Source organism: Meriones unguiculatus, chromosome 11 (genome assembly GCF_030254825.1).
Source record: "Meriones unguiculatus strain TT.TT164.6M chromosome 11, Bangor_MerUng_6.1, whole genome shotgun sequence".
Lineage (NCBI taxonomy): Eukaryota > Metazoa > Chordata > Mammalia > Rodentia > Muridae > Meriones > Meriones unguiculatus.
In genome coordinates, this window is record NC_083359.1 from 14,270,127 (window position 1) to 14,293,825 (window position 23,699).

General features: G+C 43.1%; 1 long non-coding RNA gene across 3 annotated transcripts in view; it reads left to right on the forward strand.

The window, feature by feature from the left end:
- Positions 1-23,699, forward strand: part of LOC132646295 (uncharacterized) — a 387,482-nt gene that overhangs the window by 110,734 nt on the left and 253,049 nt on the right. For all 3 annotated transcript variants that reach the window (XR_009584434.1, XR_009584433.1, XR_009584435.1), the window contains exon 3: positions 23,413-23,580. This is a non-coding gene — a long non-coding RNA (uncharacterized LOC132646295). The remainder of the gene's footprint in view (positions 1-23,412; positions 23,581-23,699) is intronic.

Genomic DNA, 23,699 nt, shown 5'->3' on the forward strand with positions numbered 1-23,699 from the left:
GACTTTGGACATTTAATTCACAATTGGAGAAAGTAAGGGTGAACTTTCCCTCTACCTCAGTTTTCTAGAGTGGACCAGTTTCCAATGAACTTGAAAGGGTTAGACTAACTTTGTAACCTGTATGTCTTCTAAAGCCTATAGTTTTGAGTTTTAGGTTTAGGTTAAGCTAAAGCCTCTTAGAACCTTTCCAAAGAATGGAGAAATGTGACCCTATCTGTGAGGACAGATATAAAAAAAGGGCAAGCAAGCAATGACCTTCACTCAGCAAAAGAAGGACCAGACCCTTGTCTCCGAGATAGCGTTTCTTAGCAACGAACCTAGACTTCTTCTGAGTAGCTTCTGACCTCCAGCCAAAAGTCCACAGCCCCCAATCTTTAAGGATGAGCTAACCACCCCCACCTTCAATTGCAGCTGCATCCACACTTGACAGGACTGGCCAAGCTTGAGCACATAAGAGTAACCAATTATCTTACTTTATAGCTTCCTCATCCAATCCTAAATTGCCAAAACTGCAACTTCAAATTCCCAGCAATTTTTCTTTTAAAAACCTAAAGGCCTTTGTCTCCCAGTGCCACTCTTTGCTGACCGGCAGGAGTGACCCCATTGCGCAATGTTAATAAACCTCTTGCTTTTGCAACGAGTACGTGGTCTGTGGGAGTTTCTGGGAAGGGTGCGATCTTAAACTCCTGAGCTGTGAGACCCCAGGTCTTACAAACTAATGTAAACTTTATTACAAGGCATTTCCATTTACTTCATTTTAATTTCCTTTTAGTTTAGATAACAACCTTTAGAAGTGACCTTGGGAGGGAAGAGATGGTTAATTAATTGCAAGCTCTCTTTTCCTTTTTACCTAGTGTACCTGTGAATGATTGAATTGCCAGATCCAGAATCCCGGTGAAAAGAGGATAATGAATTTCCATCAGCCTCAGCCACACACTGACTACTTTGTTTTAGGAGCAGGCAATGTATCTCTTTTACTCTCTTGGATCTCCTCAGCTTGTTTTCTGGACTCTCGTCAGGAGGCGGGCTTGGGACAATTCTGTGTGCCTGTTAATTAGCACATGTGCAGGCTGACTTTGCTGGAAAGGCACTGTCAAGTCAGAACAAATCATGCCCCAAGGAAAAAAAAAAAGAAGAAACTGAAAGCTGTGCTTCCTCCCAGCTGAAAAGATCTCCACACACCTTCCCTTGTCTGCATTACAGAGTCTGAGCTACATCCCCACCAAAGTCAGGAAGACCCCCTCCCACCTCTAGCTGGCTTCCTCCCTTCCTGACCTACAATGAACCACCATTCAGAGCCCCATCAGAAGTGCATTTTTCTTTCCTTTATTGTAATCCCCTTTGAGTTTGCTGAGCTCAACTACTGTGCTTCAGAAAGGGCCTTTGGAAAGAACCAGGGCTTAATTGCACATAGGCTCCTTCCTGTCTTTTCTCTCCTGTGCTGGTACCCCAGGGGGGGTGGCAGAGGGATACATGGAGTGCTGCATTCTCCTCCATCCTCCAAGCACTTGCAGGATATCAGGGTTGGTTAGCAGTGGCCTGCCCTCCCCACAGGACTCACAGCCCTCTGTCTCTGGGAAGATGACTTGGTTCCTGTCATCCCCTGGGCTGTTTTGTCTTCTGATCACATCTTGCTTTTGTCTTGAACTGTACAATGCAATTCCCATTCTGTGTGTTTTTTACATGTAAAAAGCTTCTCTCTAAAGGTAGACACTAAGCACTTGGTACCAGGAATAGAACAGATTTTGGAGCAGATCTCATAATACCCAGAATGGGACCAGGCTTAGGGTATTAGTTTCGTGTTTCCGGGGAGGCAGTCAAGCAAACTGCCCTTCTTTGGATTCTCCCCTTGGCCTGAGGATACTTTGGAGTCATTGCCTTGTCTTAGTTTCCCAGTCATTAGAATGGGGCCAATAATAGCAACTACCTCACAGTTTTTACAATAAGAATTGAATTGATGCGACTCTCTTAGCACAGGTCTGACATAAACTAAACACTCACTAAAGGTTGTATATATTAATTATAGCAGTTGAAGTCTGGGGAGAATTCCCACGCCTCAGATCACTGTACCCTCTCCACAATCCTGTCAGGAAGATGGCTCATTGTACCTACTTACAGATGAGAAGACTCATTCATACTGTCACACGCAACAGCATGTCCCATCCTGCTTCAGAATGCTGTTTCTTAGATCCCAAATCCGATCCCTACTCAGTCACTGCTCAGAGTTCCAATCCCCAATATGTAAACCCTTTGCAACCCTGTCATGCTGACTTTTGTGTCAAGTCAGTATTTTATATTAATTATTATGTAAAAATAAATGCTTGAGGGGACCCCAGTTGTTATTGTGCTAACCTAGTACAGGTTCAGTGTCCTCTACTGGATCCCTAGCACAAACTAGGTATGGTAGCACATGCCTATGATCCCAACTTTATGGAAGTGAAGGCAGGAAGATTGGAAGTTCAAGGTCATCCTTAGCCACATAAAGAGTTTGGAGTTAGTATGTGCTAGAAACTGTCTCATAAGAGAAAGTCTTAATACATGGAAGAAAGTGTAATATATTGTGATCCTCTGGGAAGCAATATTGCAGGGAACCACATGGCAGAAGATGGGGAATGTGTACCCATATATGTCTCATCTGGCATCTCTCATCTTCCAGTGGTGGGGACTCTAACCCAGATCTCTGCCTGGAGGTCCTACTTGTAAAGATCACAATCAGATTACATTTCTAACTTCTTAGTACTGCACGCTGGGGGGTGAGAGTCCAGCACGTAAAGATGTGAGTAGATGCATCCAAACAACAGCAGTGTACAGGTGTCTTCGTGATACGGGAAAACAGTGTTCAACACACTGAAAGCTGAATTATTAATTAAACACTGGTTACAAATAATGACGAAAATAACAGTGACGTGTGACCATGCTTTAGAAAAATGGCATTTGACTTGCCAGCTTGAATCAAGCTTCTTAACTTTGGCTTACTGAATGGCAGGGGCTTGTAGAGGGGTTGAGAGCACTGAGGTTAGTTCAGATGTGATCTTTCTTGGCACCCGTGTCCTTTATGAGTGCAATGGGAACATTATTATCAGAGAAGAGGAAGAGGAAAACATATCTATTCCAGAGTTGTATGTTATTTACCGTCACTACACAAAGTACTTGAGGCAGGCTAACTTTAAATAGAAAGGAGAGAGAGTGTGTGTGTGTGTGTGTGTGTGTGATGTGCACACACATGCAGAAAGTGATGGGAAATGTGTGGGTGGGGTCCTCTTATGTTTCTTTCTGCTTCTTCCCTTGAGACAGCGTCTTTCACTGAACATGGAGCTGGTCGCCATTAAGTCCCACCAAGTCTCCTGTCTCTTGTCACCATTCTCCTTCAGCACTGGGTTAAAAGCTCTTGTGGCCATACCTGCCCTTTAACCTGGGTGCTGAGGATTTGAAATTGGGCTGCCCTGCTTGTACATCTAGTACTCAACCCACTGAGCAAGGTTCCGGCGGACTAGGAAGATTTTTATTTCAGTTTATAGTTTTACAATATAAGGGTGTTCCATCAGGACCCCTTGGGGCCTGGCAGAAGCCTATATGGAAAGACTAGATCATCTTACCCAAAAGGAAACCAGAAAGAGTTCAGGGTCCTACGGGTCCTCTGTTACTACCACACAGCCCCGTGACCTCCTACTATGCCCTATTTCTCACCTCCCAACATCACTGCACTAAAGACTAAGTTTCTAACACATGGTCTTTTGAGGGACATGGAAGCCATCAGAATCAGAGCACTACTGGCCAGAGTTGATGAAACATCTAATTTATTTTCTATAAAAATTTTCCTTAATGTTAAGCCAGAGTAAGCCATTGTACATCCAGTATATCTGCTTGAGTTCTAAAGATTTCCATAATGCAACAACTGGCCAAGAAAATACTAATCTTCCAGTTCGGAAATGTTTGCTGTGTTTACTTTTTGCTGCTGTGACAGAATACCAAAGACTAGATGCTTCATAAAGGATGCGGGTTTATTGAGATTACACTCTGGAGGCAAAGCCATTTAATATTGGGCAACCCTATCTAGTGATGACGTCCTGACACTTCACATGGATGAATTGGAAGGAAGGAGAGAACACAGGAGTGTATTAGCGAAGAAGGTCACCTTCCTACAAAGGATCTCATTCTCCTGGGAAAAGCAATTATCCATTCATAAATGCTCTTCCCCCACGGTTCCTGTGTTTCCCATAATGCTTTGCATTGCAGCCCTGCCACACTGGACAATTAGGGTTGCAACACACAAATGTTGGAGAATGTACCCAAAATATAGCACCGTCTCCTCTTAGAAGGGCTCTTGGTGTTCTAATAGCCAGCATCTAATACAACTCCATCTCTATAGCTCTTATCTCTTGTGCCCCTCTTCAACCAATGCTCTGAACTTCCTCTGAGAGCCATCTGGAAATATGACTGATATCAATAGCCATAGAGACGTGGTGAATTCAAAATCTGATGACAAAACTTCTTAGGAAGAGAACTTTAAAAAAATTAGACTTAAGTCAGAGGGGAGGGGGAGCACGCCCCTGAACCCTTTCAAATAAGTCTGCAGCCAAAGGCGATCACTCACATCTAGAAAGAATGTTGAGTTAAATGAATTAAAAGCTGTGTGTGCCAAGGTGGAATGCACTGTTAGCAGCAGAGAGAGACCCATTTAAAGAATAACAGCTAAGGTAGATTTATGCACAATAAAATTCTGCATCTGACGGATTTTTACCGCTCTGCATTTCAAGTTTGTACAAAAAGCTCATAATTTTTCTCAATGGGCTATTCCTTGAAAATGCATTTAATCACTGATAAGAATAACAAAGGACCATGTTGAATGCCTTTGCCATCTAGCTATGAGGTTGCTTTACTCCGTGTTTAAAACAAAAGTGTCATTTGGCTAAGGCTGAGGATCTGGCTTGCTTCCATGTATGTGGACCTATCTGCATTGCCCACGTGGCATGCCTGGGTTGGCTACCCAGAGGCTATTTAAGCTGTGGGCTGGCTTTCCCCAGGGTCCGAGGATTGTTCAAGGTTCCTGAATAAACTGCATTGAAAAAAAAAAAAAAAAAAAACAAAAAAACAAAAAACAAAAGTGTCTTTTTTGTTTTTGTTTTTGAGAGGGAGGGCATACCAACAGACCCAGAAAAGCTGTGCTCGTATCTCAATATTTGGGAAAGTCAGATCCAGAAGTGTCATTGGGCATCCCATTAGAGATCAATTCCAACACAGGAAGCCCCGACACCACAGTGATTTATAGCTGGGTTGTAGGTTCTCTGGAAATGCCTTCTAGGTTTTAAGCTCAGAATGTCTCATGTTTGAGGACAAATGTAGGTGCCCATCAATTTGGTCTGACTGAGGAGTCTTATCTCCAAAGTGTGGGGCTGTGATGTGTGAACCTGCGTGGCTCTATTTGTCAGGTCATTAATCTGTCATGTAAAGAGATTATAATAGCAGGCCATTAGCACCAAGGAGTGCAGAAATCCCACAGGATCTATAGGGAGAAAACATGGATTATCTGGAATGAATGCAATCTTGTAATCTCTTTTTCCCAGATTAGACCTGGGATAGTTCTTCCAAAGGCATCATGGATGGCATGTTCAAGAAGGGATGACATGGCTTATGCCTATAAATTAATTGCATGTTAGAGGGTACAGGGAGTAGGCTGCTTCAATAGTGCAGCTATGCAGGCTTATTCTGTGCCACAGAAGTGGACTCTACTCACGCCCATCTTCAGTGACTTCACATTGTCCACTCGGTGCTGCCTACGGTCACAGTGTTTATATTCAGACACTGCAAACAGTATTAACTAGGGACCTATGCTTGAGAATTGGTTTATTAGCACAGTGTTGCAGCTCTGCAGCAATCGAGGTAGAGCTGGGGTCATAGCTTAGTTAGCAATATGCTTGTCTAGCAAGCATGAAGCATTGGCTTTACTTCCTAGAATTACATGGAGTGAGTGTGATGTTTTACACCTATAGTACCAGCGCTCGGAAGGGAGAGGCAGGAGGTTCAGGCTAACTGTTCATCATCAGCCACATGGTAATTCGAGTCCTTTCTGGGTTAGAAAGGGAAGGCACTGCAAGCTGCCAAACAAGTGTTGAGCTAATTGCCATAAAGATACCTTGGGGTACCTTACCTCAGGTTTTGCCTGGCATTCCTTTTGTTTTTCTATGAGATGGCATGCTCACATGGGAACACCAAGCAGCTTCTATGGAAAGGTGTTTGTTTGTTTGTTTGTTGTCATCAAGGGGCAGTGTTCATCCTGAAGCCTTAGCTGGGATAACTTTCAAGGGTGAGCTAAAGAATTCCAGTGGGAGGACCCAATGCTCAGCAGATCACAGATACTGGAAGCCTTGAGGCTAGAAGGAAAACTGTCTGTTTTTCATGCGGCTCTTCCCTTAAGGTGCTTGGAGGAATATGCAGAGAAATAGCTATATACAGAGGAGAGCATGAGGAGAGGGCATGGCTCCATCACACACCTCGGTACCCAGTCTGCTCCAGCGCTCCAACACCAATCTGATGCCCATGGACTCAGACTTCAGGTCATTCCCTCTGTGAACACAGGCTCAGGGCATGCTTCCGTGGCCCAAGGTTTTAACACAGCTCTCATCAAGCCCATTTCTAGTCTTGTGCTAGAGGAACTATGTAACCTACTACCCATCAGAAGATATTGGCAGTCAGCTTCCCTTGAGCCCTACCAACTACCTCCCCACCCCCCGCCATGAACACATACACATACCTTCTTTCAAAAGCACAGATTTGAAAGTAAATGCATAGGGGCATGAATGATGTGAGAAGTGGGATGTGACTAAGAGGCAAAATAGAAAACACTGGCTCTAAAGGCTTGGCAATTCCTGACCCGCCTGACAAACAGCCCCAAATGACTACTTCAGAGAAGCTTGGTGAGCTCTAAGAGGACTCGGGAAAACACCTCAACAGCACCAGGAAAACAAAATGATATTTAGAGAGGTATGGCCACCATAGGAAAGAGCAAGGCAAATTCTGAAAGATAAACAGGGTGATGACTGAGCTGAAAATTAAAAAAAAAAAAAATTCAGCAGTGGCCTCAATTAAAAGGAACAGAAATGAGTGGAACAGTTCTGGCTTCCTTGATATGCTGTCAATCAAATGGATCGCAGAATTTGAGGTATATAGCCCAGCAGCAGCGAGAAAGGGAACAGAGTTATTTTATGAAATGGTGAGAGAACCTACGAAATTTAGAGAAACATAAACATTCAGATCCCAAAGAACCCCAAAGCAAGTCAACAAAAAGAGATGTGCACAGTGTCTGTTACAACCAAATTCTTAAAAGTAACCAACAGGAAAGGGCTCAGTGGCTGAAGTGTTTGCTGAAGGAGCCTGGCTTCAGATCCTGAGAACCCATGTTAAAATCTGAACACTATAGTGCAACTATTTGTGATCTCAGCACTCCTCTGGGGAGATGGAAGGCAGAGATAGGAGCATCCCAGAAATTTACAGCCAACTAGCTGCCTAATTTAGAGCAGTGAATGGTAAGAGAGAACCTCTCTCAGGCATGGTGGAAGGAAAAGAGCAACAGACAAGGCGGTCCTCTGACTTCTGCACACTGAGCATGGTCTATGTGTATGTGTCTGTACCCATACACACACATACGCACATGCGCATGTGCACACACACACACTCATATACCTACACACATACACATACATACCCCCCCACACACACATAACCACACACACATAATATTAGTATTGCCATGGTAAAAAGAATTGGTCAAACTGTGCTGACTAGAGAAGACTGAGATGATATATTACAAGTGCTAAAAAAAAAAAAAATCAAAACCCAATAAATAATTAAAAAGAAAACCCTGGAAATCAATAATATTATGCCACAATCAAAAGAGTTCATCACTAAATACATTTAAGCGGTACTAAATGATCTTAGAAGATTGTATTTATAAACACATGTCTAACAATTATAATTAAACAACAAGAAGCCATGAATTTGAGAAGGAGTGTGGGGGTCATGGGACGAATTGGGCAGAGGAAAGGGAGGGGAACAATGGTGTTGACACAGTTCTCATACATAAAATTTCAAAAAAAGATGAATTAAGAGAAAGGCAAAGAGGATGGACATCAGAAGAAAAAAACAGGAAACAAGCTAGAAACATGCCATGGAGGGCCTCTGTAAGGCGCTGCCCTGCAGACTATCAAAGCAAATGTTGAGACTTATGGCCAACTGTTGCGCAGAGTGCATGGAATCTTATGTAAGAAGTGGGAAATAGTAAGATCTGGAGAGGACAGGAACTCCACAGGAGAGCAACAGAACCAGAAAATTTGAACACAGGGGTCTTCCCAGAGACTCATACTCCAACCAAGTACCAGGCATGGAGATAATCTAGAACCCCTGCACAGATGTAGCCCATGGCAGTTTAGTGTCCAAGTGGGTTACATAGTAATGGGAAGAGGGACTGTCTCTGACATAATCTGATTGGCCTGCTCTTTGATCCCTGAAGGGGGAGCAGCCTTACCTGGCCACAGAAGATGACAATGCAGCCACTCCTGATGTGATCTGATAGACTAAGATCAGAAGGAAGGAGAGGAGGACCTCCCTTATCAGTGGACTTGGGGAGGGGCATGTTTGAAGAAAGGGGTGGGAGGGTGGGATCGGGAGGTGAGGAGGGAGGGGCTTATGGGGGGATATAAAGTTAATAAAGTGTATTTAATAAAATAAAATAAAATTTTTTAAAAAAGAAAAATAATGTTACTCTAGGCAGAATCAATCTTTAGCACCAAGGCAAGATACTGTTTTTTTTTCCAGAGAAACAAGAGCTGAGGGAGTTCAGCACCACCATTAGCTCACCTCACTGAAGGGAACGCTTCTGGTAGGAAGCAACAGCATTAAGCATTTTTGTGGAGATGCACACAGAAGTCTAAAACCCCTTCTGATGAGACTGCAGTGGGATCCAGAGGACGTTAAGACAGTGGTGCGTGGCCAGCTTAACTCCAGTAAGACAAGTTCAGGACGAAAGAATGCAACTAGCTAAATTCAAAATCATTTACTAATGAATATGGAATGTGACTGTGCTGACTGTGGCTTTAATAGCATAAAAGTTGTGGGGAGGTTGAACTAAATAGCTGTTTAAAATGCCCTGCTGTAACCAGGAAATGTTTTGTGTAATAAGGAAGCAAAGCCTTCGGGGGTTGTAGCTCCTGCTTAGCAAACATGAGGAAAGGAGTTCTGATCCCTAGAGCCCGTGGAAATGCCAAATTAAACAGCGCATTAAAGTAACGGCTCACAATATCCCAAAATACAGGATGATTCCACATACTGGGAATCAATAATTGTGTATTTGCAGAACAGAGATTGGAGCATGTAATCAACTCAAAAGATGTGGGGAAAGCAAACAAACAAACATGTGATAAGGCTCACCACCCCCTCATTGTAAAATGAACAAAACAAAGACGTGCTTCATCGCAATTTAAGCCACAGCCCATGGCTAGCCTTGTGCCCCGTTGTGATAGCCAGCTCTCTCTACAAGGCCAAGCACAAGGCCAGTGAGCACACTCATGCTACCTCTACCAAAAAGCCTATCCTAAGCCTTCAGGTAAGAAAAATAAACTAAATAATTCAAATGGGAAAGAAATTAAAATTTTTTTTTCTGTTTGTAGATGATAAGGTTTGTAATTAGAAAACCCAAAGTACATCACAGGAAAAAAAAATTCAGAAAATAAAACCCTCAGAACTAAGAAGTAAGTAAAACTGCAGAATACAAAATGAACATTAAATGAATTATGTGTTTATAAAACAATAATAAAACCACGTAAAACTGACACTAAGAAAATAATCCCCCTTAGAAGAGAATCAAACAGTACCTGGAGATAAATATGACTGAGTTGGTAAAATACCTATAAATGGAAAACTGTACATTGTTCATTAAACAGGTTGAAGGTATGAATGAATGAACAGCTCTGTCATCGGTGGAGCTTGCTCATGGTTCCAGAAGTTAGGAGGCTGAGGCAGGAAAATTCCAAGTTTGTACCTAACTTGGATTACACAGTGAATTCCAGTATGAACTGAGTTATCCGGTGAGACCCCGCTTCACAAAACATTGTATCAATGGACTGGAAGATGTTCAATTACCCACTCTACACACACACACACACACACACACACACACACACACACACACACACACGAAGCCTGAAGAATCGCTATAGTCCCCATCAGAACTCCAACAAAGTTTCATTCAGAAACATAACAAAATGACCTTTAAGTTGTGTAGAATCCTGACAGAAGCCAACTGTCCTCTGACAGACTGCCCTGGCTGTATATGACATTTGGCTTAGCATGATTCTGAGAACGAGCCCCAAACAGCTGCCTCTTTGGTTCTGTACTTCCCAGGCTGTGAGTGTGTTCTCTGCTCACAAGGAATGCTGGAAGCAGTAGCAAGCAGGCCTGTCTAAAGTTCCTGCCCTGACTTCCCTTAATGATAGACTGTGACCTGGAAGTTTAAGCCAAATAAACCCTTTCCCCTACAAGGGTTCTTTTGGTCATAGAGTTTTCCAAAGCAACAACAGATGGGAAGAATTTTCCAGCTACACAGCTAATAAAAAATTGCTATAGTATACAAGAGAGACTCAACTGCAGAAGGAAAATGATAACCTTCATTTTAAAAATGGACAAAAATCCTGAAAAACATTTCTACAGGGAAAATATGAAAGCAGCCAACAGCCACTATTCCTTGTGGAAACACAGGTCAAAAGCACAGTGAGACATCAGCATACCTGTTAGGTGGCAAGGAAGGGTATTATTAAAAATCCAAAGGCTAACAAAGGTCAAGAAGAATGGAGAGTAGAAAGGAAAGGCTTGTGTATGGTCAGTGGGAGGGTAAGTGAGTGGAGCTGTTATGGAAAATGCTAAGAGGGATGCTAGAAAACTTGAAGAGAGAACTAAATGTGATCTGTCTGTTCGGCCCCTTCCACACGTAGATGCAAAGGAAGCAACACCACTGTCTGGAAGAGATGTTCGCCTTCTTATGTTCACTGTGGAAGTATTTACAATAGCCAAATTATGGAGCCAGCCTAAATGCTTCATAGTACATGAATAAGCAAATAAAAACTCTCTCCTGCATGTGTATTCTCTCTCTGTCTGTCTGTCTCTCTCTCTCTGTCTCTCTCTGTCTCTGTCTCTCTCTCTTTCACACACACACACACACACACACACACACCACTCACACACAAAATGAAGTGTCATTCAGTCATAAGAAACGAGGGAAGCTTATCATTTATAGCAACGTCTATGAACCTGGAGGGTATTTTGCTGAACTAAGCCAGGCAGAGAAAGAAAAAATTCTCATGATCTCAGTTATACATGGAATCTAAAAATATTGAAGCTGTAGAAATAGAGAGGCACAGTGTTTTTCAGGGGTGATGGCCAAAGTCACATCTCTGCTGGCTGCATATATTCTCTGGTTCTAAAGTTCAACATGGTCACTGAAGATAATGGCACTACGTGTGTATTTGCAATTTGCTACAAGTATATATTATAGATTCTGAATGCCCTGACAATACATATGGTAGCTGTGTGAGGTGATGGCCACAATGACCAGCTTGATCAAAACAATCATTTCATGATGTAAATATGTGTTAAAGCATTACACTGGAAAACTTAAATATGTATAGCTTTTATTTGCCAAATATAACTCAATAGTGAAACTGAAAAGGGAAAAGATAGAGAGATCTCCCTTCCATGCTTTGTGGAACACACATATTCATCTTCAAGGTGGGTTGAGGGAGCAATGACCTTAACATGCAGAGGGTTGGATGTTCTTAGTAGGCAAGACAAAATTTGTTATACAGTAGACCTGAAGTTTGTATGCCTGACTTTTGTTTTCCTCTGTAAATTGCTTTGAAAGGTGCTTTCTAACTGACGGGAATTATAGGAGGGAGACATTGGAAGACGCTGGGCAGCCTCAGACATGATGGCACCCATACGCAGGGGAGCATTGCAAGCCTAAGAACAATCGCTCGTGGGCTCTGCTGCGAAGGCTCTGCATCTATTCAGCATATCCGTGTTCGTGTTTGTCATTAATCAATTAAGTTCTTACTGTTTTCTGTGTGCTCTCCCTTGTGCTGAGTGTACCAACAGTAACAGAGATGACTGTGTTCAGTGACTTTCATTCCCTCCTTCACCAATCTGAGGCAGTGCTACCCCAGAGGTTGAAGGCATTTCCTGTTTTCAAGAGCATTGTTAGGATGTATCTGGAACTCCTCCAACAGGAAAGTGCGGACTTGCCTCTATGGTTCCTCCTCCATCTTTTACCTTTGCTCCACTCCTGCATCTACTATCCACACAATAAAGTAACTACAGTAGCATCCCAGTGCCCCAAACAGACTGCAGCTTCTTTCCGCTTTGACCCTCACCCTTCCTGTACACACATTTGTACATATGCATACATGTACGTATATTTGTACATACACACATACACATATGTACACGCATATGAACATCTACATAGCAAAAGAAAGAATAAACAAGAATTGCCTAAGCTCTAAGCATTTTCACACATTTTGAGTTTGCTATGTTAGCCAAGACCACACTTACCCAGAAGCCTCCTTAGTGAGGAACTTTTGTTACATCACGTCTAAAATGCTCATTTATTCCTAAGTCACATTCAATTTCATTTACTTTCATTTACTTTCAAATGTAATTGATGACTGAAAAATCACCTAGATTAAGAGACAGTGACGAGATCAAGATAACCCTTGAGCCAGTGTCCCATAAGTAATAAGCTTCATAAAATCAATTGGTATTTAGTCTGGAAAAATCACCTTTTGAAATCATTAGAACCCTGCTCTGAGTAGGCACCGTTGTGAAGTGTTGCTTTTTCCTCAACTATGAGATGCTGCCTTATGTATGTGATGGGCAACTGTGTGTGGGGTATCCATGTCTGTAGCTAAATGTTTTGGGTATTCTTTCCTCCCGTCCCTTAGCTCCGGGAATAACGTCTCATGAGACTCATTAAATATACAAATACCCAGGCTGTTTGCCTCATCTTTGACTAGCTCATAACTAACATTAACCCATTATACTAATCTAAATTCTGCCATGTGGCTGGTTACCTGAGCTCAGGCACCATGTATCCATCTTCCTCACATCTTGGCCCCTGGATCTCACACACCTGGCTCCATCCAGAATCCTTTCTGCCTACTGGCAATCTCACCCATATTTCCTGTCTAAGTTATACAGCATAGGTTTTTTTTTAATTGACAAATGTTGCATCTATATAATACACAAGAGACTCCTTCTACACATGTCCGTCTTCTTAACCTGCTATCTGTAGAATACCAGGACTTAGGGAGCAGGACCCATCTATGACTTATGATGGAAATGTCCAAGAGAACTGAGTTTAATTTGATAACTGAGACTCATTCAGCTGAGGCTAGGGGAACTTCTAAACTGGCAGAGTAATGGAATCCAAGGATAAATCCCATGGGTGGGTCTTCCACCTAAGCCCCCCTCATCACGGCTTAACACTGCTCATTGCTGAAGAGCCCCTGGTCATCCTCCCTTCCTGCACACCCTAGAACTCCACAGCTTCATTAATGGGAGAAGGGTAACTGAGCAATCTCCATCAAATTTCAAAGCAAACATCTAGTTTGGTAAAATCTATAATGTTTTCCTTGGCTACTCTTTTGGGCTCCCAGAGAGGACCTCACGTTCAGTACCAAGACAGGGGTGTGATTGAGTTGTGCCCCACCGACATTATAACTGCCTTGCTTTGTGACAGTTGTGCTAGGCAGTTTGCTTCTTTGAAAGCCTGTCTTTTGTGCAGTGCTATGAGCCCTGCACGGGAGAATGCAATGAGTCGTATATCAGTCTTGTTACCCATATTTATCTGATACACAGTGGAGGAAAGTGGCAGTTGATAGAATTAGAAAGAGCCTAGAGTCATTTCAGCCAGGGCCTGCGGCTAACTGCAGGGTAGCATAGTTGGTAGGTATTTGATGCCAAGGATAACTCTCAAAGACAAACTCTACTTTCATCCTAAGACTACATTTCTGTGTGTGTGTGTGTGTGTTTGTGTGTGTGTATGTTGGGGGATGCATTTGTGTCACAGAGAACATGTGGAGGTCAGAGAACAGCCTGGAGTGTCAGACCTCAACTTCCACCCTGTCTGAGACAGGGTCTCTTTTCAGGGTTGCTTACGTCTAGTCCTGGAGTGTCTGGGATTGTTCTGTTTCTGCCTCCTATTTTTTCGTCAGAGCACAAGGATTACAGAATCTCACTGCCATGTCAGGCTTTTTGTGAGATCTGGGGATTTGAACTCACGTCTTCCTGTTTGTTCAGCAGGTGCCTTACCGACTGAGAATCTCCCCAGCCCTAGAAACAAGAAACAGACTTCCATTCTAATGTCATTGTACCTCAACTGAGATCCTGTCTCTCTGAAAATGACCCCGAGTGTAATAAACTGATGCTATTTGAGCTGGGTTTTTTTTTTTTTTATCCAAGTTGTAGTGAGGGTTTTGGTTTTATTAAAAACCCAGTTATGCTATGTGAATATGTTTTTGTTTTAATCCCAGGTGTGGGATATGGAGCTGCTTCAGATTGTCGACAGCCATTAAGTATGATTGTTTCATCCTCTAGGAGGGGTGTGATTTGTGCCAGCTGCAGACAGTTTAAGTCCGGAAACTCTGGAAATGGTATAATGCAGAGCCCAGAGAGAGACAGGATGTTCTGAAGAAGGTGGCTGCTGTTGTTGCAGTTTGACAAGAAGAAGGTGGAGATATCCTGACTATGTAGATTGAACTTTCCCAAGGAACCCAACTACCCCAATCATCAGGAAGTAGTCTAAAGGGACATATACCCTCTTTCCCCTCTAACCTTTCTCTTTACCTAGTTTTGAGGGAAGGGGTGGAAGGGTTTAGGAGAAATAAGGGTTGGAAGGTAGGTAGAGGTACAATTATCCAATAAAATAGCTACAAAAAAATGGTACCAACACCAAGTTATAGAGAATTATAAGTTCATGAATCATAAGGCATGTCAGATATCAAAGTTGTTAATATAGTCATAAACATGTAACTTAGCACCCAAACTTTAAACCAGTTTACCAGTGTGTTAGGACATTCCAAAATAAGTTACCATTACCCCATCACATTTTATTCTAATAATAAAAGGTGGTAATTTAAATCTTATTTTAATTATTATTTTATAACCACTTTTAATAATATTTTATGAGCTAAAGCACTAAAGTATTTTATGACATTACATATTAAAATACTGGAATTCATACATAATTCATAGATAAATTTTTCCTTGATGGGTTATTTAATAAACATCTTTGAAAACACTTTTCTAAGCAGCTCAGTCTCCTGGGGGTGTAATCTGAGATGGAGATTCTTTTATGTGTAAGCCAATCCTTTCGGAGTGTTAATGGGCAACACATCCGTCCCAGAATCCATCAGCTGATACCGCAGCACTTCCATATATTGGCGGTATGACAGTTTACTAATTCCTGCTGAATAGTAAAATATTGACTTGTTTTTAGTGAAGAGACTGATGCAAACCATCTTACCCCATGGATCTCAAATGAATGTCAACCCATGAAGCCTGAGAGCCCCCTCCCCCAAGAGCTCTTATGACATACTACACTTCATGGGGCATTTCTGTAATACATGGATCCTCACCTACCAGCCATGCTGACTGGAAGATACTGACACCATCTCCTACCAAAGTGCACAGCTCTGAGTATAAATGATAAAAAAAAAAAAGGGTGGGGGGAGGGACAAAAATGGAAACACAGTAGTCTTCTTCACTTCCTTGAATGAAGACAATTCCCAGAGTCTATTTGCAGTGCACTTTCCCCTCTAAAATATCAGACTAGTAAAGCTTTCAGATAGTCACAGTAGACTTTCCCAGAATCCCTTCCATAGTCCAAGAACAACTGTTACTGCCCCCCCCTTTTGGAAAAGAAACTAAGACCTAAACTAATAAAAATTACTTGTCCCGAAATTAAGTAGTAACAGAGATAAGTTTCACAGTGAGGTCATTTGTTCCAAGTTGGGTTTGTAAACTCCTGACAGTACGTAATGGTGTCAGGCTGAAGAACGGATGTCAGAATCAAGGAGAAGTCTTAAAAACTGGCGACGCTCAGGATTCACTGAAGATAGAGTGACTTGGACTCAATTGTAAATCCAGATAAATGAACTCATGCACTCTCTCAACCCTTGCAAACTTTAAAAAGCCATGATTTTGTCTTTGTGTAAAGATTATGGAACCGAATCCCACCTGTGAGAAAAAAGGTTTGACTCATTCACTCATGGTTGCTGGAACCCAGCACAGGGTAAAGGTCTTCAGGAGTGGTTCTTGACTGGCATGGCAGATCATCATTAAGCCCATAGGACACTTGTACAGTAAGTGTCTCGGTATGTCTGGTGACTCAGGCTAGTCTAGATGTTTATACTACAGCGTGACTTACAATGAATGCCCACTGTTACTCACCAAGGGCTTTGTGCATACTGTGTTTCTTTGACCTTTCAGGGAGTATCTAAGGTCAATCACTCTGGTGACCTTACCTTTGTGACTGATATCCAACAGAGGCCCTAGACACTAATGTTCAGGTGACTCATGGTGGTTGGCGATACTTTGAGCATAGCGATGTTATGGCGCATTGCTTCTGGGGCATTCCATGATACCTACTCACCGGCACTGGAGAACAGAGCTGGATACTTGCTTCCATCTTCTCTGAACTATAACATTTGTACCTCTCCATCTCCAGTCTGTGTTCTCTAAAAGAACCAGGAAACAGTCTATGTGGTTCTATGGGTCCTTCCAGTAAATCATCAAACCAGAAAGTACTTGGAGATCTTTGGCACCCTACCCCACCCTACTTGACCATAATTCATCTTTTGAGCTCAGAAGGCAGACTTGTTCTTCAGTTTAAGTCCCAAAAGAACATGGTAGGCTTTGCGTAAATATTTCTGATGACACACACATCTCTGATCACCAGAAGAGGAGTTGTACCCGGAGATCCTTCAAGCTGTCAATCATGCCTGTACATAGAGAAATTTTCTCCCAAACGTCACACCACAGATATGGTGAGAAGTAAGCCTTTCAGTGCTTCTCAGAGGTTATACTGAGCTCCACTGTTTTAAGAGTCTTTCTAAGATGGTAAATATGAACAGTCATTATGATGGTTGGTTTTTAATTGTTTTTTTTTTTTTTTTTTTTTTTTTCAATGCAGTTTATTCAGGAACATTGAACAATCCTCGGACCCCGGGGAAAGCCAGCCCACAGCTTAAATAGCCTCTGGGTAGCCAACCCAGGCGTGCCACGGGGGCAATGCAGATAGGTCCACATACATAGAAGCAAGCCAGATCCTCGGCCTTAGCCAAATGTGGAGTTGTTCGTGACAGAGAGCACTCACCATCGGGAAGGTGGAAGGCAGAAACCAGCTCCATCTTTAAGGCATAGCATTCCGCAGCTCTCTACAGTTCCCCCTTTTTGTTTTAGACGCATCAGGCAAGAGTAGAGGTCTGATCTCTGATATTAGAAATAAATTGGGACTTTGTACAGATGTTCATTTAGGTGTCATCCACCCAAAGAGCATCAGACCCGTCCGATACCTTTTTCTCAGAGGCGGGACCTGGGGCATCAACCCGCATGCAATCAGACATGCTCTTCTCTGGGTCCAAAGCGGCTGACCCTGAGTGCAGTGCTTAGCCTCGCATCCTGAGCGTATCATTTTAGCTTTTTATGGTATCCAACCATGCTTGGGGAGAATGTCCTGCTTCAATGGCTGTAAAGGCCTGAATGATCATGGCTGCATCACACTGTTGTGAGACTCTAATCTTGCATATATACCACAGGCAAACCAAGGAGACCAACACCAGAAGGCCTGCTAACACTCCCATGCCCACCCATTCCTTCAGATGATTCATGGCTGCAGCAATCCATGTTGATAATCCTGTGGCTAGTCCTGCGTCCACTCCGGTAGAATTTACTGTGACAATGGCCACTCTCAGCTGCTCCATCGTAGTATCGAATTCTCCAGTCCAATTACCTAAAATATAGCTCAACAATTGTTTAGACAGATTTGCAGCGCAGGAGAAATTCTCATGTTGTATGCTAGTGACACAAAGTCCAGCATACTTTCATTGACAGCCAGGTTGAGCGATTTGCCATAGGGTATCAATTTGCTCCTGCAAGAGGTCAAATCTGATTGAACACCATCAAGCTTCCTTTTAGTTGAGCATTAATTCCTTTATGTACAACTAAGGCATGAGCTACATTGGCTAAATGATTATTCAGGGTCTGAGCCGTCTGCCCAGTATGACTCATGGCTAATGCCCTGGTGGTAGCTCCAACAGCCGTCAATGAGATGGTAGTAACAATGGTGGCTGTAGTTCCAAGATCCCTTTTCTGTCTGAAGAGAGTCATAGCGTGAGGGGCATCAATGGGCATATCCCCCATTTTTATTCATTATTAGCCAGATAGAGCCAAGTAATTGCGGTAATGATACTTGCTTTTTTGCCCAATGCTGGAATGCTAGTAAAGTTAGGTATGCCCTGGTTACTCGCATGCCTCACTGGGTGCCTATGCCCATTGATGCCCCTCACGCTATGACTCTCTTCAGACAGAAAAGGGATCTTGGAACTACAGCCACCATTGGTTTTTAATTGTTAAACTGACATAATTTAGGGTCACCTGGGAAAACAATCTCAGTGGGGGATTGTCTAGATCAGATTGGCCTGTGGCAATGTCTGTGGAGGAGAGTTTCTTGATTAAGTTAATCGATGTAGGAAGAGCCAGCCCACTGTGGGTAGCACCATTCCCTGGGTTAGTGAAGGTCAGCTGAGTAGTGAGCATGCCTGCATTCCTTTCCTCTGTGCTTAGCTGTGGGTGTGATCAGCTGCTTTCAGTTCCTGCCTGGACTCCTCTGCAATAATGGACTGTGGCCTGGAATTTATAAAATTCCCTTTCTCCAAGAAGTGGCTGTTCTCAGGGCATTTTATCAGAGTAACAGAAAGGAACCTGGGTCAGTTATCAAATTAGGAAAATGTTGGTCACAAATTAAAAATAGCTGAAGTTTAATTTGGATAAAATCTATGCCACATTAAGTTAGTTATGACAAAAAAATAGAGGCTGACATTAGGTCATGAATGGCTGTAAATGCCAAGATGAAACATATGAAATACACCTATAAACTGGGTGTTGTTTAGGCTTTAGGAGTAGAAAATCAAATGATAACATTGTGCTTTGAGAACTTACAAACCAGACAGCCTGCCTTGTGAAAGAAAATCACAGAAGGAGAAGCCAGTCAGGAGGCTGTTGCCATAGAAGCTGAAGGATGGGGTAACTATGCTGGGGGTGGGGGGTGGGGTGAAATCTGCCTGCCAGTCCTTCCCTTATTAATACTTAGCACCAGTCTGCGACAGAACGTTGAGTCCCTGAGTTATCAAAGGCAGCAGCCTGCACATTCTTATGAAGCCTTGGAACTGGCTTCTCCTTCAGAGGAAGCATTTGGAGCCCAGAGGGGAAAACAATCGCTCTTCCGCTGGGAACTACAGAATTTCCCTGACAACTCTCTCACAAGGGTGATGAGAGGGACTTAGGTAAACTGCAGCATTGAGTCCACCAAGTCTTGATGTCCTGCCCTTCTCTCGTTTCCAGTCTGGTGCTTTGTGTAGGCTGTGCTTGCCTGGCTTGGAATGAGCTTAAATACATAGTTAATGTTGGCCAAGACTGATGTGGTATTTCAAAGACTCCAGCTATGGATTTCTAGACTTCATCATCTACAAACCCTATACTGTTCTCTTATCTCCCATGCCCTTTTTATCATCCCTTCATCTCAGTAGTATTCCTTCTTAGGGTTGACCAGGTTTCCCAAATTCTCCCGGTGCTTTCCTTTGATACCACCACTGTTCTGCTTATCTTATAAACACTGCTCCAAACAGTCCTTTGATTTTCTTCTCCTTCCTAAAATATGCCCTAAATGAAACCTAATGTAAAGGTATAGGCCTCTTATGCTGATTCCTCTTTTGTCCTCCCATCCTCTCTCAATGATCCTTCTGTTTTCTCTCTGTGTAGGTTTCCACAGAGATCCCAAAATCCACCCTACTTTATATACTATGTCCCTGTTAACTTATCTGGGACCCAGTGGTTTAATAACCTTATTCGGTAACCATTGACCTACTGAGCATCTCCACCTGGCTATATGTAAGCCATAACTCTTAGTTCCAGTGTGTTCTTTGAAGCTATATATTGATATTGGCTCTGGGGCTCAGAACTCAATTTCTCAGACTCCTTAATCATTGGCATGGATCTCTCAGATCTAACCAGATGGAGTCATGGGAGTGAGGGGAAGGAGGAGTTAGCATAGCTTTTGTATGTATTACCTCACATGCCCTTGAGTAGCTTCTGAATTGCATCATGCTTCCCTAAGTCACACATACTGAATGGCCCTAGCTAAGGACCACTGTCTTTCAGCTTTCTCTCTCTCCTTCTCTACTTTGTTTTGCAGATGAATGTATGCTCGTGTCTGTGTGCTTTACATGTGGTATAAGTGTGTATATCATATCGTGTATGCAGCCAGCAAGCCCCAGCAATTCTCCTATCTTCTACCCCCCCAGTGCTCTGCAGTTGCAAACATACACAGTCATGCCTGGATTTTACATAGGTGTTGAGGATTTGAACTTGGTCCTTAGGCTACATAGCAAGTTCTGTTACCCACTTAGCCACTTCCCAGCATTCATCTTTCATCTTTTGTGCTCTGGTTATTCATCAAGTCACAAGAGCTACTAATCCTCACTTGGCTTGTATTTAGGAGTAAGAGAGATATCTGCATGAATATGATCACTGAACATACCCTCAGCAGTGGAACCGTAAAACACACTAACTCTGTGGTCCCCAGATCATCATCCACACTGGGAGACATGGGAGAAAGCAGACACCTTCCCAGAATTTCTAGTTAAGGTTACCTCCTCCTTCAAGTCCTTCCCATGTCCTTTTTTTCTTCATCCTTGGTTCACTAATCAAATAGACCCTGTGCCCAAGTCCTTGTCTTGCCTGAAGTGTAGACTATTTGGACCTCCTAACTCCTTTCTCTGACCCTCAAGTTCACTCCATAGGAGCAGTACTGACTGTACCTCTGGATTCTTTTACTGTCTCCTTTAACTTATTTTTCTTTCACCTTTTAAACAGCATCTATGATCTTTCAGCGTGTTACTTGATTTAGTTATTTCTCCTGTGTATGGTTCAGCTGCCCTCACTCTAACATAAGCTCTCGGAAGGTAGTTGATGTTGTTCATTCTGTTCCGTGGTATATCAGTTCATTTTTTTTTTTTTTTAATGCAATGATCAAATGCCATACAAGAAGCAACTCAAGGGAGGAAGTGTTTATTCTGGATTAAAGTCTGTGTGATGAAGAAGGCATGATGGCAGACGCACACGGTGGCCGGTCACATTGCATGCACACACTCATGAAGCAGAGAGCAGACAGGAAGTGGGGCCAGTCTGTAAAGATTTGAGGGCCACGCCCCAGTGACCACTTCCTCCAGTGATGCTCTACCGCCTCTACAAACTTCCAAAACAATTCCACTATCTGGAAACCAGATCTTCAAATACTGAAGCCTGGTGAGGGCCAGATCCCAACCAAAGCTCAGCAACGAACCTATTCCAAGTATCAGAAAGGACACGTGATAAAACTCAGCAAATACTTGATGGATGGCAGGATGCACTATTGGAATACTTAGTTACTCTGCTGGACAATGAATTAACACACCCAGGTTTCAACCTCTCCACCTGTAATGAAAAGAAAAATAATCCTACATCTCAAAATTAAACTCAGATCAAATGTACCAGCAAAAAGAAAAGGCTTTGCACAGCAAGCAATCACTGGCCAAGAACTGGCTTTGCGTGCTGCCCTGACTACGGGACTACAGCCCCAGAGTCTATGGACTGATTAAACAGGCATGGGATTTGTGTGTCCTCAGGTTAGTGTACAACTATAAACATCCATTGTTTCATCATGGGCAAAGCATGGGTGCCCAGGCCCACTCAGCTCAGCCTCTCCTCTTTCTTCACCTTGGAACATGCTGCCTCTTGTGGATAGTTAGACATATTTTCATATCATCAGAAATCCACTGGTTTATACATTAAATTTGAACCTTCAACACATTGTTTTCTCAGGGAAAAGAATGGTTCATAAAATCTGTGTGCCAACCAGTCAGACAAGAAGTTAATTAACATGAGCTGGGGTGGTGGTGCATGCCTTTACTTGGGAGGCAGAGCCATGTGGATCTCTGAGTTCAAGGCCAGCCTGCTTTATAGAGCAAGTTTCCTACTACACAAAGAAATTCTTTCTCAATAAAAAAGAAGAAGGAGGAAGAAAGGAGGAGAAGTTGTTAATAGAATGCTTCCTGAGCATACCATGTCCAGAAAGTCAATGTTTATAAAATTTACCTTTCCCCTTTTGATCCACCCCTCCTCCCATACACACCTCAAGCACCCATAGCCTGTCTCCTTCTTCTGTAAAACCATGCCATCACTTCCTATTCTAGGTTGACCTGAGAGAGCCTGTTGGTTAGAATTAGCCTGTATGGGGGTGGAGGAAAGAATGATGAATAAAAAATAAACCCATTTCTGCTCCAAGGACAAACCAGATGCATAATCAGAAGGCAAACTAGGCTTGCTTGGGGCACCGTGCAGACCAGGTGTTCAGCTGAGGCACAAGGATTTCTCGAGCCTCAGAGACCACAGCCTACATGAGTAACACAGCAAACACTCTGGCAGAGAGGAAGAATAGAAAACAAGGGCTCTAATATGAGAGTGGGTGAATGACAGGCCCAATACTGGAAGCCTATTTACCTGACCGCTGATTGACAGACAGCAGCAGCCTCTCCACTCATCTTTATGGAAATCCTACAGGCAATCCTTGAAAACTCAAAGCCACACACAGAAGGGAAAGCTGCTTTGTCCTGTTTTAGTAAGCCTTCAGTCTTCCGGTCTCTGGCCCGTGTTATCCGCCAAGGAGGAATTGTTTCCTTCTTCCTCCTCCTTGCCATTCAACTTGTTCTTTTTTACATTTTCCAAAGAACAGAAGGGGGAAAAAAATCCCCCAAATGGACCGCATGCTGGCAAGCTCCTGGTGTTATCAAATGGAGCTTGAGCATTCTGTTTCAAATTTTCCTGAATGAGAACCCTGTGGTCCACAATAGCGCTTTCAATATGGGGGACTCAATGTTCCCTGGGAAAGGAAGTTGAGGCCATAGGAGCGCAGCGGTGCTGCCCAAATGTAATTAGCCCCAAATCAAGAGTCCCTCTTCAGGCAGTGGTGCCTTGCCTAACCTGGATATGTAGACATCAGAGTCCAATTTGCAAGTATTTTGAAATACAATTCTTTGCACCCCAACCCATCAGGACACAAAGAGAATCCTACCCGGCACCAGCAGATGGAACCCAGCTGGAACTTGCGTTCAGTCGCTGTTCTCATCTGACGGTTCTCCGCTTTTAACTACGAAGGGCGCATCAAGCTCTTTGTGATCCAAGCTCAACATCGAGCCGCGTTGCCTTATTTTCTTTTACAAGGTGCGTATATGGTAATTGTTTCTCTTTGCTCGCATAGGCCAGATTCTCTCTTTGCACCCATGTCTGCAGGGGCGCGGTTCCTGCTGTCCGTTACACCGGCCCCTTCCTCCCACCCACTG